This window comes from Miniopterus schreibersii (assembly GCF_964146895.1).
Source record: "Miniopterus schreibersii genome assembly, chromosome: 14".
Lineage (NCBI taxonomy): Eukaryota > Metazoa > Chordata > Mammalia > Chiroptera > Miniopteridae > Miniopterus > Miniopterus schreibersii.
The window spans coordinates 2,334,169-2,350,589 of record NC_138114.1 but is presented as its reverse complement, the minus strand read 5'-3'; the positions used below and the strand labels follow the sequence as shown (position 1 = coordinate 2,350,589).

At 45.5% G+C, this 16,421-nt stretch overlaps 1 pseudogene across 1 annotated transcript; it reads right to left on the bottom strand.

Moving 5' to 3' along the window:
- Positions 1–1,069: 1,069 nt before the first annotated feature.
- LOC308567236 (cytoplasmic aconitate hydratase pseudogene) lies at positions 1,070–10,274 on the bottom strand (annotated as a pseudogene). Its single transcript has 2 exons — positions 10,237–10,274; positions 1,070–3,474 (listed from the first exon to the last, which is right to left on the bottom strand). The product of its transcript is annotated as a cytoplasmic aconitate hydratase pseudogene (transcript).
- Positions 10,275–16,421: the final 6,147 nt, after the last annotated feature.

Genomic DNA, 16,421 nt, shown 5'->3' with positions numbered 1-16,421 from the left:
ATCCAAGTTGTCTCACAGATACTCCAATTCTGAAATTAATATATTGTGAAATAATCCTAATTGCCAGTGTCTAAAACATATAGAACTTGAGATATTGTCGAATTGAAAACAGACATGTAAATAACTAAATATGGAAGAGCTACAAAAATAACCAAAAACAAGGAACAAAATGGCAACAAGAACACTCCTATTAATAATTACTCTAAATGCAAGTGGACTAAGTGCTCCAATCAAAAGATATTGGGTGGCTGAATGGATTTAAAACAAGACCCACCAATCTGCTGCCCACAAGAGACTCACGTCAGATGAAAAGACAGAGTGAAGGTGAAGGGGTGGGAAAGATATCTCATGCAAACAGAGACAAATAAGCAAAACCCTGGGGTGGCAATTCTTGTATCAGACAAAATAGATTTATTTTTTCCCTTGAAAGTAGATTTAATTTTCTTCAAATTAGAAATGTTCTGTGTGTGTCTCTCTCTAAAATCACTCCGAAGTTATCCTCTTGAAAAATATTCAGTTTTCGGAGAAATCTTGAAGATAATAAAAGGAAATTTCGAGTTTCTTTGATGTTGATCCCTCAAAAGGCCATAATCAAAGTGTCAACATTTGACCTGTCAGCAAGGTGTCTGGGTCATTCACTCAGAAGGGGTGGGGGGCAGAATTGCAATAGCCCCTGTGACTTAAAGTGTGCAAAAGTTCTTACCCACCCACCCTTGCCGGTCAACACTGGTGTGATAGGCAAAGGCGACCCTCAAGGGAAAGGTGTCATTAAGCTGACAACAGAGGAATGAAAAAGAGGACAGGAGACACCCTCTGGGGAGACTTATTTGTGCTCAGCTGAACAGTGACAGGCTAAGAGTGAAAACTCACATCTTGTAACCAGCAAGTTTAAAGACAAGCTTAGTTCTCTCTGGCACTATTGACACTCCCACCATTCTAGCTTCCAAATTCTAAAACATAGGAACTGCTGGTTCTGTGCCTGGAAGAAAGGCCGGTGCCCAGCTGGCCCGGGTGGAGGGCCCCACGTGGAAGCCCCACACTGCTCGGGGCAGCTCCCAGTGCAAGTCTCCTAAGAAACCAGGGCCGACTTGGCCATCCTGTGGGCCCAGAACTCGAGGATGCCCCCAATGTGGAAATAAGTGAGCTCCACATCGGTGTCAAACCTCATGACAGCCTGGATGGCCTTCACGGTTGGTGTGCAGAGTGACCTGGACTTTCACTTGTGGTGAGGTTTTCTGGAATGCAGGCAGTGTACTGTTCCAGCCCTGTGAGTCTCAGGGAGTCATCAGTCTCCCCAAGGGGACAGTCAAGGGAGATCACCCCCATTCTGACCAAGTTACTGCTGTGAACACACAGGTAACTCAGCCCAAACGGCTTTGATTCCCAGGAGGAAGGTGCCCTTGGCTGCCCAGTTGCAAGGTGCCCAAGCTGTACCTACTGTTTGCAGGCCAGAAGGACCCAGGAAGGCCCACCTGCGGTACCACTCAACAGAACTGAACACGTCCAGAATTTCTCCAGAGACAGATGTGTAGTCTGTGTGCCTGTTTGTTCAAAAATTTGTTTAATCACCTGATGTGGGCAAATGTTGCCTAGGCGTTGGGTCGGGCCACTGGTAGGTAAGTAGTGAGAAATGAGGCTGTGTCTTGCAATACTTCCAGCTGGAGAGATGTGGTCAGTTGTTATTGAATCTCCTGAATATAGTAGCACATAGGCATCCACTATAGATTTAGGGGCTAACCATGAAAAGTCAGGTGTGAAAGAAGAGTCGTGACTTCAACATGTAAATTTGGGATTTCAGTAATACAGAGTATCTCATGGGGCTCCCATTTGGGCTCTATTTTCTGATAAACTTCCATAAACAACCCAGGGATGGAAGCTGACTCCACTGCCTGGATGTCCTCCCCAGTTGGCCAGATATCTTTGCTTTTACCAGTGGCTCTTTCTCCAAGTCACACATGATGGTCCTAGCACTCGCATGTGCTATTACTGTAGGTGGAGAGACTAAATAGTTCACCTGGGTATTGGCATGGACTTGACCTTCAAAACTCCACTTCCCAGCTAGTAGCCCAACAGCTCCCACAGCTTCAGGCAAGGGCTCACTGTTGCCAATCCTGGACATGCAACCATAGTGCCCACATCAAAGCCCAGCTGAGACAGGTAAGGCAGGACTCCACTCTCTCACAGGAAGCAGATGATCACACCACTCCCTGGAGATGGGCTAGTTTTGATGGAAGGCTTCACATTCACGCCAGCATCCACAGATTTTTTTGCTAACAATCCTGCTCCTAACATCACAGACAGATTACTGGTGCTTGTGCAGCTAGTAATAGCAGTGATTACCACAGAACCACGAGCAAGGGCAAACGGCTATTATTATAGATAAATATCGTGGGGTTGTTACAATGGTCCGGAGCAACCTGGACTCTTTTAAACCATTACTTGGCTCCAAGGCAGCTCTCAAAGTCCCTTTTCATGTTGGACACAGTGACCTGCAACAAGGCACCACTGTTTTCAAATCTAATCTCACAACTTGGGCAAAGTCTGGGCCTTGAGAAGGGTGACTGAAACCCTGAAACAGTCCTACAGATAGAAGATTCTTTTTAATGTGCTTTCTTTTTCCTCCGTCATGACCTGTCTGCACCAGGCATCTAATACCAACTTCATCAACCAGGCAGAAGGGAGCAGTTGCTCCATACTCTGGACATATGTTGGCAACTGTAGCTTGGTCAGCAATGGACAACTGGGCTACTCCTGGCTCAAAAAACAACAAATTTGTCCACCTCTAACCAGGCAGAGGTGCTGGGTAATGGTTAAACAATGTCAGTGCATGTTAACAGAGTGCAGGGATTTCCCATCAACCTGTAGCTAATCACCTGGAGGAGCACCATGCTCACTGGATGACCCAGGGTGACAGCCTCTGCTTCACCACCCAAGCCCCAATCGAGAACACACACAGTCATGGTAATATGTGAACCCAAGACCATGAGGCTCTCTGGGTAACAACGTCCCTTCTGATTAAACCCACCCCTGCCAAATTCACCTGGTGGGTGATTCCTGTGCCAGGGGGAATAATCCACATGTTGCCAAAAGCCTAAGAACCCCACTTTAAAAATTCAAGTTGTTTTCTATCTGTTTCTAATTCTAGGTATTAATTCCCCTGTAACTGTCTGCCCTTTTGTTGATATCCACCTGGATGAAATGATCGGCTACAAGATCAGGCAGGAGTTCTTTTCTCGGGATTTCCTCATAACCCTCTCACAGCATCACACACTGCAGCAACGTCAGCCAGGGCTGGCACGCCCCACGCCCTGCAGGGTGGTGAGGGCAGGCTGAAGGGGCACTTCAGTGCTCACATGCTGTGTGACGTGCCAACTCAGGACACCTTCAATGTCATTTTTCTTCACCAAAAATTGACCACATTTCTGAATGGCTGCCTCCAGGAGAACTTGGATAGAAAACGGTAAGCGTCCACATCTTTAATTGTCCAGTTTATTCACACTGGTTGTACAGAATCCAAAGGCTCAATGAGGTGTGGAAATGGCTTACTCCTGGTTCCTGATGGCCACGTGCCTCAGACTGCACAGCAAGGCTCCAAGGAGCAGGCTGACACCAAGCTCTGGGGTGCCCTGCTATGCACTGCGGGGCATGCTTCTGCGAATTGCATGGTTCTAGCCAGACAGACAAAGTAGACTTTAAAACAAAGAGACCAAGTCTGGCATTACACAGTGGTAAAGTGATCAATCCAAGAGGAGGACCATTTGTAAACATTTATGCACCTGAAGCAGGAGAACCTAAATGCATAAAGCAAACAGCAATAGACGCACAGGGGAAATTGACAGTGTTACTAGAATAGAAGGGGACTTTAATACCTCACTTACATCAATGGATAGATCATCCAAACAGAAAACTTTTCCATTAAGTGGCATATTAGATGAGATGTACTTAGTAGACATATCAGACCATTTTACTAAAAACTGCAGAATACACATCCTTCTCAAGTGCGCATGGAACATTCTCAATGATAGACACTTGTTAGGCCACAAATAAGCCTCAGTAAATTTAAGGAGATTGAAGTCATATGAAGCACCTTTTACAACCACAAAGTATAAAACTGGAAGTCTAGTATGAGACGAGAACTGAAGAAAACACAAACACCTAGAGACTAAAAAACATGCTACTAAGCAACCAACGGATGTGTCAGTGAAGACATCAAAGAGGAAATTTAAAAATACCTTGAGAAAAATGGAAACAGAAATACAACTTTCCAAAAATCAATGGGGTGCAAGAAAACCATTACAAGAGAGAAGTTCAGAGCAACCTAGGCTTACCTGAGGAAATAAGAAAAGGTCAGCATGAAGAAGGGTCCAAGATGGTGAAGTGGGTGGAAGCGTCGCTCACCTCCTCCCAGAACCACAACAAAACTACAACTAAAATCAGCCTTGATAACTAATTGAAGGCTAGCTGCACAGTCAATAACCAAAGATTTACAGAGAAGCCATGTTGAGACTGGTAGGAGGGGAGGAGATGCGAGAGTCAGGCCCCACACCCACATGAGGGAGCTGAGAATCCAGAGGCATATATCAGCTGCAGAGGTCCCCCCTGAGGGGCAAGCAGTGTCATCCCTACGGACTCCCCAGCCCAGAGCACCAGTGTCTGAAAGAAGATCCCACATATCATCTGCCTGTGAACATCAGGGGGGTTCCATATGCACTGGTGAAGCTGAAGGCTGCCGGGCACCCAGGTGTCCCCTTAGAGACACAGCGCACAATCTCTGGCTCAGGGTCACTCACCCTGGGCTCCAGTGAAGACTGCAGCTGGGGCTGGGGGAGTTTCCAAGTGACAGGGGGTGAGACTGAATTATGTGGCTTCAGGGTGAGGGCTGGAGGGACAACCTTCAGTGCCCCTGGGTTGAGTCCTCCTGCTAAATCACCTGCAGGTTACTTTATCCTGGGGTAAACACTCCCCCCACATGGCATTAGCCTGGGGAACTACACTAGCTCTGCCCTGATGACTCCCTGGGGCCCCAGCCTGGCCAACTCACATAGGGCCAGTTCTGTCAGCAGCAGCCAGCCTGGGCCCATGTTACACTTGAAAAGCTCTTGAGGAATTTTGTTTAAGCACAGAGGGTGGCAGGGCGGGTGCCATAGAAACACAGGGAGTAACAGGTGTGTGGTTTCAAGATGAGATCCACCTTTCCATATAGCTGACAGGTGCCATCTCTCCTGTGTTAAGCCCCCCATGACATGGCCAAATATGAAGCTGATTTAGCCTGGCAAACTCTACTAGCTCCACCAGATTTCTCCTGGAGACCTGGCCCCACTGTAAAGGCCCAGGTTGACAGCAGTGGGCCTCAGTGTATCCTGAGACTTTTGCTGAGTTGTCTCAGACCCAACACTAGTACCAAATTTGAATCTGTATTAACCTGGTGAACACCATTCGCCCCAACATGGTGTCTCCCTGAGAACCTGCCTCACACAACTTGTGTACTGCCTAAGGGGGTGACAGGTCTCAGAGTACCTTGGGCTTTTTGCTGACCTGCCCCAGGCCCAGTACCAGTGGCAGCTGGCCTCAGTTCACCCTGTGGCCTCTCCCATGTGCACCCAGGCCCAGCATAGGCAGCTACCAACCACAGACCACTTTATAGCTCCTAACAGGTAGCCCCAGACTGGTCATAGGCACTGGCTGACACTGACCTGCATTGCAGTCCATGCCAAGAGTTCCCAAAACCAGCATAGCCAGTGGCTGGATTTAGATGACAACAGAACACCACCCAATTAGATCCACAAATAACAAACCAAAAGGTAGGTCTCAGCAGGGACCAGTCCTTGCTGAGGTTATTTTAATTTGTGACATCAGCTCCTGCACAGCAGCTTGTACACTGTGGTCATGGCCAATCCTCACGGCCAGCCAGCATGAAGGTAAACCCCATGGATGTGCTCAACTACAACAGGAGGGCCACACATAAACCACAAAAGGGACACTCTTGGAGCACCTACTTTAGGTGATCAGAGACAGTATGCCACTGTGCCCCATAGGACACATACTACATAAGGCCACCCTACCAAGACTGGGAGACATAGCAGATCTACCCAATACACAGAAGTAAACACAAAGAGGCAGCCAAAACGGGAGACAAAGAAACATGCCCAAAATTAAAGAAAGCAGAAATCTTCAGAAATAGAACTAAATGAAATAGAGACAAGCAATGTACTAGCTAGAAAGTTTAAAATGATGCTTAAACTCTCTAGGAATACTCAAGGAACTTAGGGAAAGAGCAGAGGGACTCAGTGAGAACTCCAACAAAAAGGTAGTGAGCATGAAAAGGAACATAGAAACCATAAAAAAGAGCCAGTCAGAAATGAAGACTAAAAAGAGCCAACAGCAGGCAAAATGGAGCAGAGGAAGGAATCAGCAACTTGGAAGACGAGGTAGCAGAAAACACCCAACCAGAGCAGCATAAAGAATTTTTTAAATGAAGGTAGTTTACAGGACCTCTGAGACAGCACCAAGCATGACAACATCGGCATCATAGGGGTGACAAAAGGAGAAGGGAGAGAGCAAGAAATTGAGGACCTATTTGAAGAAATAATAATGAAAAACTTTCCTGACATGATTAAGGAAAAAGGCACACAAGTCCAGGAAGTGCAGAGATCCCAGACCAGGTGAGCCCCTAGAGGCACAGGCCAGGACACATCATAATCAAAATGGCAAAGGTGAAAGACAAAGAGAATCTTAAAAACAGCAAAAGAGCTGATTCTCAATAGAAACTTTTTAAGCCAGAAGGTATTGGCACAAAATATTCAAAGTGATGAAAAGCAAAGACTACTCTGTGCAGCAAGGCCATACTTAAGTTTGAAGGAGAAATAGAGAGATTCCTAGACAAGAAAAAGCTACAGGAGTTTGTCACCACCAACCAGTATTACAAGAAATGTTGAAGGGTCATCTTTAAAAGGAAGGGAGATGAAGTAGAAATAGAGAGAGAAACATAGGCATAAAGAAATAAAATGGCAATAGAAAAGGGCCTATCAATAATGACCTTAAATGTAAATGGATTAAATGCTCCAATCAAAGCATATAGGGTGGCTGAGTGCATAAGAAAACAGGGCCCATATATTTGCTGTCTACAAGAGACCCACCTGAGAACAAGACCCACACAGGACGAGAGCAAAGGGTGGAAAAAATTCTCCATGCAAATGGAAATGAAAAAAAAAGCTGGGGTAGCAATATTCATATGCAACAAAATAGACTTCAAAATGAAGACCATGAGAGACAAGAAATGTCACCACATGACATAAAGGGACCCATCCAACAAGAGGATATAACCCTGATAAACACATCTGCACCCAATACAGGAGCACCTCGATTTATAAAACACTTCTGGAGGACTTTAAGGGAGAGATTGACAGCAGTACAGTCACATTAGGGCATTTTAACACCCCACTGACTTTACTGGATAGGTCTTCCAGACAAAAAGTCAACAGGAAAACAATGACTCTAAATGACACACTAGATCAGATGGATTTAATTGACATTTACAGAACATTTCACCCCAAAGCTGCAGAGTATACATTCTCCTCAGGTGCAAATGGGACATTCTCAAAGATAGACCACATGTTAGGACACAAAACAAGTCTCTACAAGTTCAAGAAGATTGAAATCATATCAAGCATCTTCTCAGACATTTGCACCATAGAATACTATGCAGCTATAAACAAGAAGGATCCCTTACCCTTGGAGACAGCATGGAAGGTGGGAGCTAGAGTGTATTATGCTGAGTGAAATAAGCCAGTCAGAGAAAGACAAGTATCACATGATCTTACGCAAATGTGGGATCTAATGAACAAAATAAACCGATGAACAAAATAGATCCAAAGACATAGAAGCATGGAACAGACTGAGGGATCTCAGAGGGAAGGTGGGGTGGGGGAGATTAACCTAAGAACGTATATGCATAGTCCACGGGCACAGACAAGAGTGTGGGAAAGGCCTGGGTGGGGGAGCAGGGTGGAAGGGATCAAAGGGAGAAAAAGGGTGACATCTGTAATACTTTGAACAATAAAGAGACTTTTTTTAGAAAAAGTGATACAGAGGCATTCAGCCAGGGAATATTGTCCTTTCTTCCTGAAGATTAGTGCCTTTTAAACAGAACGAAGGTGCCTATTTTCAAACCTTTCAAAACAGGAAAGGCATAACTACCCTAACTCAAAACATACCCGAACACCAAAAAAAATTATTACCTTTTGTGACAGCATAGTGTTTTGTGATGCCTGGAGAGCATTATGTTAAGTGAAATAAGCCAGTCAGAGAAAGACAAGTACCATATGATTTCACTTGTATATGGAATCTAATGAACAAAATAAACAGACCAAATAGAAAGACTCATAGACACAGAGAACAGACTGACAGCTGTCAGAGGGGAGGGTGGTTTGGGGGACTGGGTGAAAAAGGTGAAGGGATTAAGCAAAAAATTTTAAAAACCCTCATAGACACAGACATCATTATGGTGATTAGCAGAGGGAAAGGGGGTGGGGAGGTAGAGGAGGGGAAAGGGGGGATAAATGGTGACAGGAGACTTGGCTTGGGGTGTGAACACACAGTACAATACACAGATGATGTATATAGAGTTGTACACCTGAAACCTATGTAATTTTGTTAACCAATGTAACCCCAATAAATTCAATAAAATTTTTGTAAAAGATTATTACAATTAATAAGAGATCCTTGCTGATTTTTTCAAACTTTTTTATCACAGCCCTGACATTTTACTTTCACAAAACTACAAGCCCTCATGACTCATGATGTGCTCTAACGTATCCTTTCCTCTCCGCACTCTTGTCTTCTGTCTCAGGGTAAAGGAATACTGCTCGCGGCCCCGAGCGCTGGGTACTGAGGTGCAGCAGTGTCCATTTCTGGCTTTTGATGATGTGCTATAGTCAAATAAAAGGTTGCCTTTGGGGGAAGCTGGTTGAACAGTACGCAAAACTTTCTGTGCCAGTTTTGCAATGTACTATAAACCTTAAGTGAGAGAAAAGACCTTCGGAAGTGAGGTGCAAATGCCGAATTGGCTTTATGATTGAGTAATGAGCTCACAATGAGCATGTAAGCGCTGGCCCTGCAAAGTGGCTTTGTACAAGATAATTCTGATCTACCTTACACCAAGGACTAACCAGTTTCATGAAACTGCATAAACCATAAACATAAAAGGAATAGAATTATAAATATCCTGTAAGAAAAATGTGGAAAATATATGAAAAATATATATATATATATATTCATTACATAAATCCTTAAAAATTCTTGAGATAAGGAAGCTTATATAGTCTATATAGTTTTAAGTAGTATTTGATTAATACATTGATTTAATCTTATTCTCATCATAAAATTGATTAATATTGAGGAGAACTTGATGAACTGATTTCGAAGCTCATCAGGGCACGTCAATCTGTGAGGGATGACACTCTCCCGAGAGGACAGTGAACCAGAAGGGACCGTGCAGGAGCCACCCTCCAGCACTCGGGAGCACACGCAAGGTTTTTAGGAATTCTGCGATCCAATCGAGGTCACATTGCAGCTTGGAATCACTGGGAAAGTTAATTCTTCATGGTGGCTACTTGGAAAGAAAATTATAGAAAATTACCACCAAACAGAAGGAACAAAAAAGGTTGCATACTAAAACTTACAAGTTCTGTACTGGACCCTAATTTCTGTGTTAATAACTTCTCCCCAAATTCACAACTAAATTTTGAAAAATGATTGCAACAAATAGGAGACAAAAGTTTAATAATCTTAACATATAAATTACACAATAAAGTCAAAACACTAAAACTCTAATGGATAAAGGGGGAAAAGCCACGAGTGAAAAAAATCTCAAGACACTCATGCAATGTAGACAACTGTGAGCCCACTGGGCCAGGTCACCCTTTGAAAGGCACAACCGGGAATGGTAAGGGTGGGTTCTGGCTGTGGCGCCTTCTTTTTGTTTCAGTATCATCATCTCCACGGCTCCCCAGCGGCACCCATTCCTCTGCTCCTTCCGTGGCTCCCCCCCAACATCTGCTTTCCTGAGGCTCCACAGGGCATTCTGCCTGCTAAACACCATGGTTTTCCCTCCTCCGCCTTCCCATTTCCACAGACCTCTCCCCACCTCTCCATTTCGGGGCATGTGCTCCCCCAGGAGCTGGCTGCCCTGGGACCCTCCTCTGAGGTCTCTAACTAAGTCTACAGTCTTCTGCCCACTTGTTCAAGTCTCCACAGCCCTTATCCTTTGTCTCCATGGCGACATCCAACCCATTGATCCCCCCGCCTTCTCCCAGGCCTTTATCTCCCTCTTTCTCCTCAAGCAGCTTGGATTCCACAGCTGATCCTAACCCTCACAACCTCTCCCTCCCATGCCGTCTTCCTTCCGTCAGGCCCCGGGGCAGATCTGCCACCACAGGGGAAACGGTCACTTTCTCCATGCCTGCGCACAGCCAAGCTGGATGAACAAAACCACACTGTGGGCAAGTTATCACTCTAGACACAGAATCACCAACTATTCCGACCAGACCACCCAACTGTGCTTTCAGGCCAGCATTTAAAACATCTTCTCAATATTCCACCAACACCCAACTTGTCTCCCTGCCCCACTCAGGTGAACATTTGCCTCGAAATTTACTGAGATTAAGCCAGCACACAACTCCTTCAAGTTCCAAAACCACCTTTATAAAGGCGTGTGCATGTGAGCCTACCCTCTCCTGCCCCTGCTGTCAGGGTAATTGCCGTGTTGTTACACCGGTCTTTCCTGAGACTAATTCACACGGAGACCAAATTGACCATTTGGAGATTTATTAGCCGGCGACTGCGAGCGAGCTCCTGCCCTAAGCAGACTCGGAGCCCCGAACAGTCTCTGCAGGGAGAATATAAAGGCAAAAACCACATCCTGGTTGGGAGGGGGCAGGTGCGAGCTAGGAAGCGGCACACAGAGGCTCAGGTCAGCGTTAACTGACCTAGGGTTAGCTGCTTTCTGGAATACGTGGGTGGAACTCTTTCACAAAGAGCCAGAGGGCGGGGAGAAGGTCATTGTCTTTTTTTTTTTTTTCTTTTAAATATATCTTTATTGATTTCAGAGAGAGGAAAGGAGAGGGAGAGAGAGAGCTAGAAACATCAATGATGAGAGTCATTGATCGGCTGCAGCCCGCAACCGGGCATGTGCCCTGACCGGGAATCCAACCCTGATCGCCTGGATCCTAGGTCGACGCTTAACCGCTGAGCCACGCCCGGCCGGGCAAGGTCATTGTCTTTACATGATAAAACATGTCACTCCTGTTTATCTGCAAAATAGCAACTGTAGCCCTGGAAAGGGGAGTGCAGACTTCAGTGTCGGGGCCTGGCCCCCGCCTTGCTCGGCCTGCCTCGCGGGCTGCTTCTCCAGCCTGTTCCTGCATCCGCCTTTCTGCCCGATCGTTACACCTTGTAAATCCTCAGGAGCCTAACCCAGGACCTTGTTCTTCCTACTGCGCACTTGTCCCTAAGGGACCACACCCACCTCCATGATTTATTATTTATTTTTTTATATATATATCTTTATTGATTTCAGAGAGAGGAAGGGAGAGGGAGAGAGAGAGAGAAACATCAATAACCCAGGCATGTGCCCTGACCAGGAATTGAACCCTGATCGCCTGGATCCTAGGTTGACGCTTAACCACTGAGCCACGCCCGGCAGGGCCCGACCTTCCATGATTTAACTACATATAACTACCAGCTATGCACTACTAAGCACTAAACTTATTCCACAACCCAGAAGTCTTATCTGGGTTCTAGACAAATATAATTATAATTATCATAATTATCATTATTATATATTCATTGTTCGTACAAGAAATATGAAAATGATATGTAACACAGGCTTCTCTTTTCCTTCGCCTTCCAGACAACCCATGGCCCCCTGTGCCTCCTCGGGACTGTACTGTGCAGCTCCTGTCTGTACCTGCAACCACGGCACTCAGGTGACACCGCCCCTCACTGATGCGCCTCGCGAGTCTTCTCTCCCTCTTCTCTCCGAGCCATTCTGTCCATGTTCTAGCCAAACTGACCTCTGCAAAACACTCATGTGACACTGTTGCTTCCCTGCTAAAAACCAAGCCACCTGGTTCCCGCGAGGTTTTGGAAGAGGCCCGGTGCCTCATTACTTCTTCAGCCCAATCTTGCCCCTTGATGTCTCCCCTCCTCTCAGTGCCCCACCACTATGGCCATTCCTTTGACTGTCTCAGCAGCCGAGCTCTCTTTTATTATCAGGTTCAGTTCCCAGTCACGGGCACATACCCAGCATGTGGGTTCGATCCCCAGTCAGGGTGCGTGCACAAGGCAACCAATGGATGTGACTCTCTCATGTTTATGTTTCTCTCCCCCCTCCTTCCCTCCCTCTCTCTCCCTCTCCACCCCCTTCCCCCTCTGTCTAAAATCAATACACGCATCCTCGGGTGAGGGTTAAAAACAGTCCCATCCCTGAAATCTCTTTAAGACGTCGGGAAAACACCACCACCCCCCTAGCTTATTCCACACAGGGTTGAATACACTTGTTCCAGTTCTTGCAGGTGATGGTAAGGAATGAACCCAAGATTAAGCTGAGACATCCTGCATGGGGGCACCCAAGGGCATCTCCAAATAAATCTCCCTGGGTGAGGAGAGCTAGGGGCCAAACACAGAAAAGGGGAGCTGTAAATATCACCTGCATATCTACAGAAGGCTGAGTCTGCGAGCACACACCAGTCGCTTTTAGGTATCTGCTGTTTTAATTGGCTGAAGGTTGGGAGAGAGGGTTGGGGTAAAAGCCAGGATTAATCTTCTGATGGAGGCTGAGCTGAGAACAAAAGCAGCTTGATAGCTGTGATCCTATTACATCTCTAAGCTGGTCCAGACAGGAATATACGGACTTCACTGAACAGTGACGGCAAAAATAACTGCATGAGAGAAACCTAGGGTGCAGAAATTGTATGAAGATACGAGAGGGAATAAATAGAAAGTTAGTGACACATCCATACACAAGGCATTAAATGACGGAAAGGGTACGCTAAGCTACCACAGTATGAAAATAAGCAGTTAACAACTTAGAGACGCAGGTGAAGAGTAATTTCCTAATTGGATAAGCATTTTAGATTAAAACAATGAAGGTCAAAGCATATCACGGTCACTTGAAGGGAATCGGGTCCCCGAGGCAATGCCACGTGTCCTGCATTTGCTCTCCCAAGGTAACCAGTCTTTCCCAGAGGAGAGAGGCAGGAAGAGAGCCAGCGGGCATTTGCCTTCTCAGCATAAAGAGCCCTGCTGAGGATGGAACAGGGCTTTCCTTTTACTGAGAGACTTTCCTCTCGAAGACCGACCTGGAGGCGCCAAGCCTCTCTGAGCATCACTGGCGTGGAAATGTTAGTAATGTCTAACTCATAGAATTTGTGTTGGAATTAACACAAATAGAAACCCTTGCCTAATTCCTATGCTAGTTCTCACCTTTTTCTCCAATATTTTAAGAAAGAGTTCATATTGTAAAGTTTTCCAAATTGAGAGCCATGTGCTTTGCCCATCTCTCCCCTAAAACTCTTCTATAGGTTACTTTTTCTGGAATGTTATCTCAATATGGACGCGTACAATCTGTAGCCTTCTCAGATTGGCTTCCTCCACTTATCAGTAAGCATTTAAGATTTAATCTGGCTTTTGCATGACTTGGTCCTTCATTTTTTTAATTGATGAATAGTATTCCATTGACTCCACTCTGGCTTCCATACCATGCCAACTGCTTTTCATTTCGTCTTCGCCACCACCACTTAAGGTATTTAGAGTATTTTGTTTTGTTCACTCCAGGGGATCTTGAGTGAACAAACCTGTCTTCTGGCTGCACGTGGCCACTGTTACAAGGCACAGATGTAGCTGCAGAAGGAATGACCCGGAGGATCACTGAACCACGGTCATGACAGCCGTGCACCCCTGTGCTCTGTCTTATACCCACACAGAGTCCCTTATTCCCATTTTATGGGAAAATTGTTGGTTAATTAAAATTGGAGAAATTTTCCACCTGATAGAGCAAAAATGTTTTAAGCTTCCCTTCTTGCTTATGGCATAATTCAAAATTCTACAAGTATTAAGAGAGGTGATCAGAACCCACACCCTGAGTGACTTCTCACTTCCCCAGGGAAATCTGAATTCAACTCCAGTTGTAGAGTCTCCAGTCTGCAGTATGTGGAAAGCCACGTGGTTTCCTCTACTCTCTCCCTCTTTGTTGAACATCTCTGCGCATGTCTAACATCTCCACTCCCCCTTTAAAGTCCTCTTGCATGTGTCTGTCTGGGTTGCAGTGGCTTCAAGTCTGGTCCCAGCTGTACCTGTCCTTAGAGCTATGGTCCCCCATTACTATATGACTGGCTTGGGCTCTGTCTCAGTTCCCAGTGTCTGCGTGTGGTAGACACCATCTGAAGTGTCTGTCCAGCTTCCAGAGACTGAATATGCCTCTTTATCTACAGGCATGGGCATCAACAGCCATGTTTAGAATCCAACCATTGTTGATTAGGATTAGGAAGAACTTAGATCCAAAAGGAACTAAGCATGTTTTCTCCTGAGAATTTTGCAATGTAAATTAAGGTCAAGGACAGGGAATTAAAACTGAGTGATGTCAAACAAAGCATTCTAGATTAGGAATATTTTTCAAATTATGAAATGCAACCCATTAATAGATCATGAAAAAAAAAGTGTGTGATGACTAGAACTTTTGACAAAAATTTAAATAGAATAAAATATATGATATCAGAAAATGTTCTAGTGCACTGTATACAGTAAGGACAAATATTGTTTCATAAAACTTTGTGTTTTAATTGTATATGTGTACCTTCTGAAACAAATGTAAAATGTAGTTCTTAGTTGGGTCATGGTTTAAAAGTGTAGAAAGAGCCCGGCCGGTGTGGCTCAGTGGTTGAGCATCAGCCTGTGATCCAGGTGATTACTGTTCAATTCCCTGTCAGGGCATATGCCTGGGCTGCAGGCTCAATCCCCAGCAAGGGGCTTGCAGGAGGCAGCCGATCAATGACTCTCTCTCACTGTTGATGTTTCTATTTCTCTCTCCCTCTCCTTTCCTCTCTCTGAAATCAATAAAAATATATTTTTGTAAAAAAAAAAAAAAGTAGAAAAACCCTGTCCTATAGGGAATGTCCAAAAACTCTGGCTGTTCCTTTCTCGAATCATAGTTGTACAATAGCCTTTTTGCATGAGGGTAATAGAGGCAGCCAACTAAGCTTGCTTTGGTTCTGTTGTGAACCAAGGTAACCTTAGCTAATATACTGGAAGCAAGATTCTGCCTGGCTGAGCTCCAGCCCCGGTGAGCCCTGACCCAAGCAGCCCTCGCAATCTAATGAAATCACATATTCTCTACAGTTGCCTCTTCCTAGCCATCTGCCGGGCTATGAGGAGGATATTTGGGTGGACGGGAAAGGCCTGGAGCTCCATGAGCTCTTCTGATCAAAAGGAATAACAAATAGATGATGTGGAAGTGACCAAACGTGAGAAGAGAAGGACCAGGATCGCCATGTGTGAGGCAAACGGGATAACACCACACTACAGGGACAGGACCAGGGGGAGGGACTAAGAAGCACAAACTGGCAGTTACCAGGTAGTCGCAGGGAAGTCAGTAAGGCACAGGGAGTACGTCAGTACTATTGTGATGTACGGTGCCCCGTGGCCAGTGGAGTATTAAGGGGAACACTATGTAAAGTATGTGATTGTCCAACCACTGAGCTGTCCACCCGAAATCAATATAAAATAAAATTTACAAGAGAACAAAAAGATCAGGCTCTCCTAGAACATGTAGGCCTTGACCTTAGGAGAGCCTCACAGGAGCTTCCTGGGTCCTTTCTCCAAAGACCGACCTCAGCTTCTTTTCACATTGGGGCTCCCTTTCCATACAGGGCCAGCATGGACCATGCCTTGTGCAGGCACAGAATGGACACCACCTGGAATCCCACTTAAGTCAAATCTTTTGTCTCTGGAAATAGACTCTAAGTACAGAGGTAAGATCCCTGTGTTTATATCTGTGCCAGACATAGATCCCTGAGCCTTCATCACATTACATGGTCCATGGGTAAGCCACTGGCCATTATCAGTTCTCCTCCCAGATGTTCAGGCTGGAACTGACAGGCGAGGTCACCCAAGGGAATAACAGGAGATTGACCAATTACAAGCACCTGCATTTCTCAAGCTCTGGATGAAGCCAGTTGGTAGTAAGAGGCAATAAAGATGTAAGTTAAGGGGCAGAGTGAAGACTCTGGCAACATGCAAGTCCCTGGTTCCAGCTGAGGTAGGGATGAGTTGCAACCCTGCCTTTTTTGCAATTATATAAACAATACCCTGAAAATCCCTCAAAATGCCACTTCATACTTCAGCTCAAGTAGTCACCTTGTGCTTAG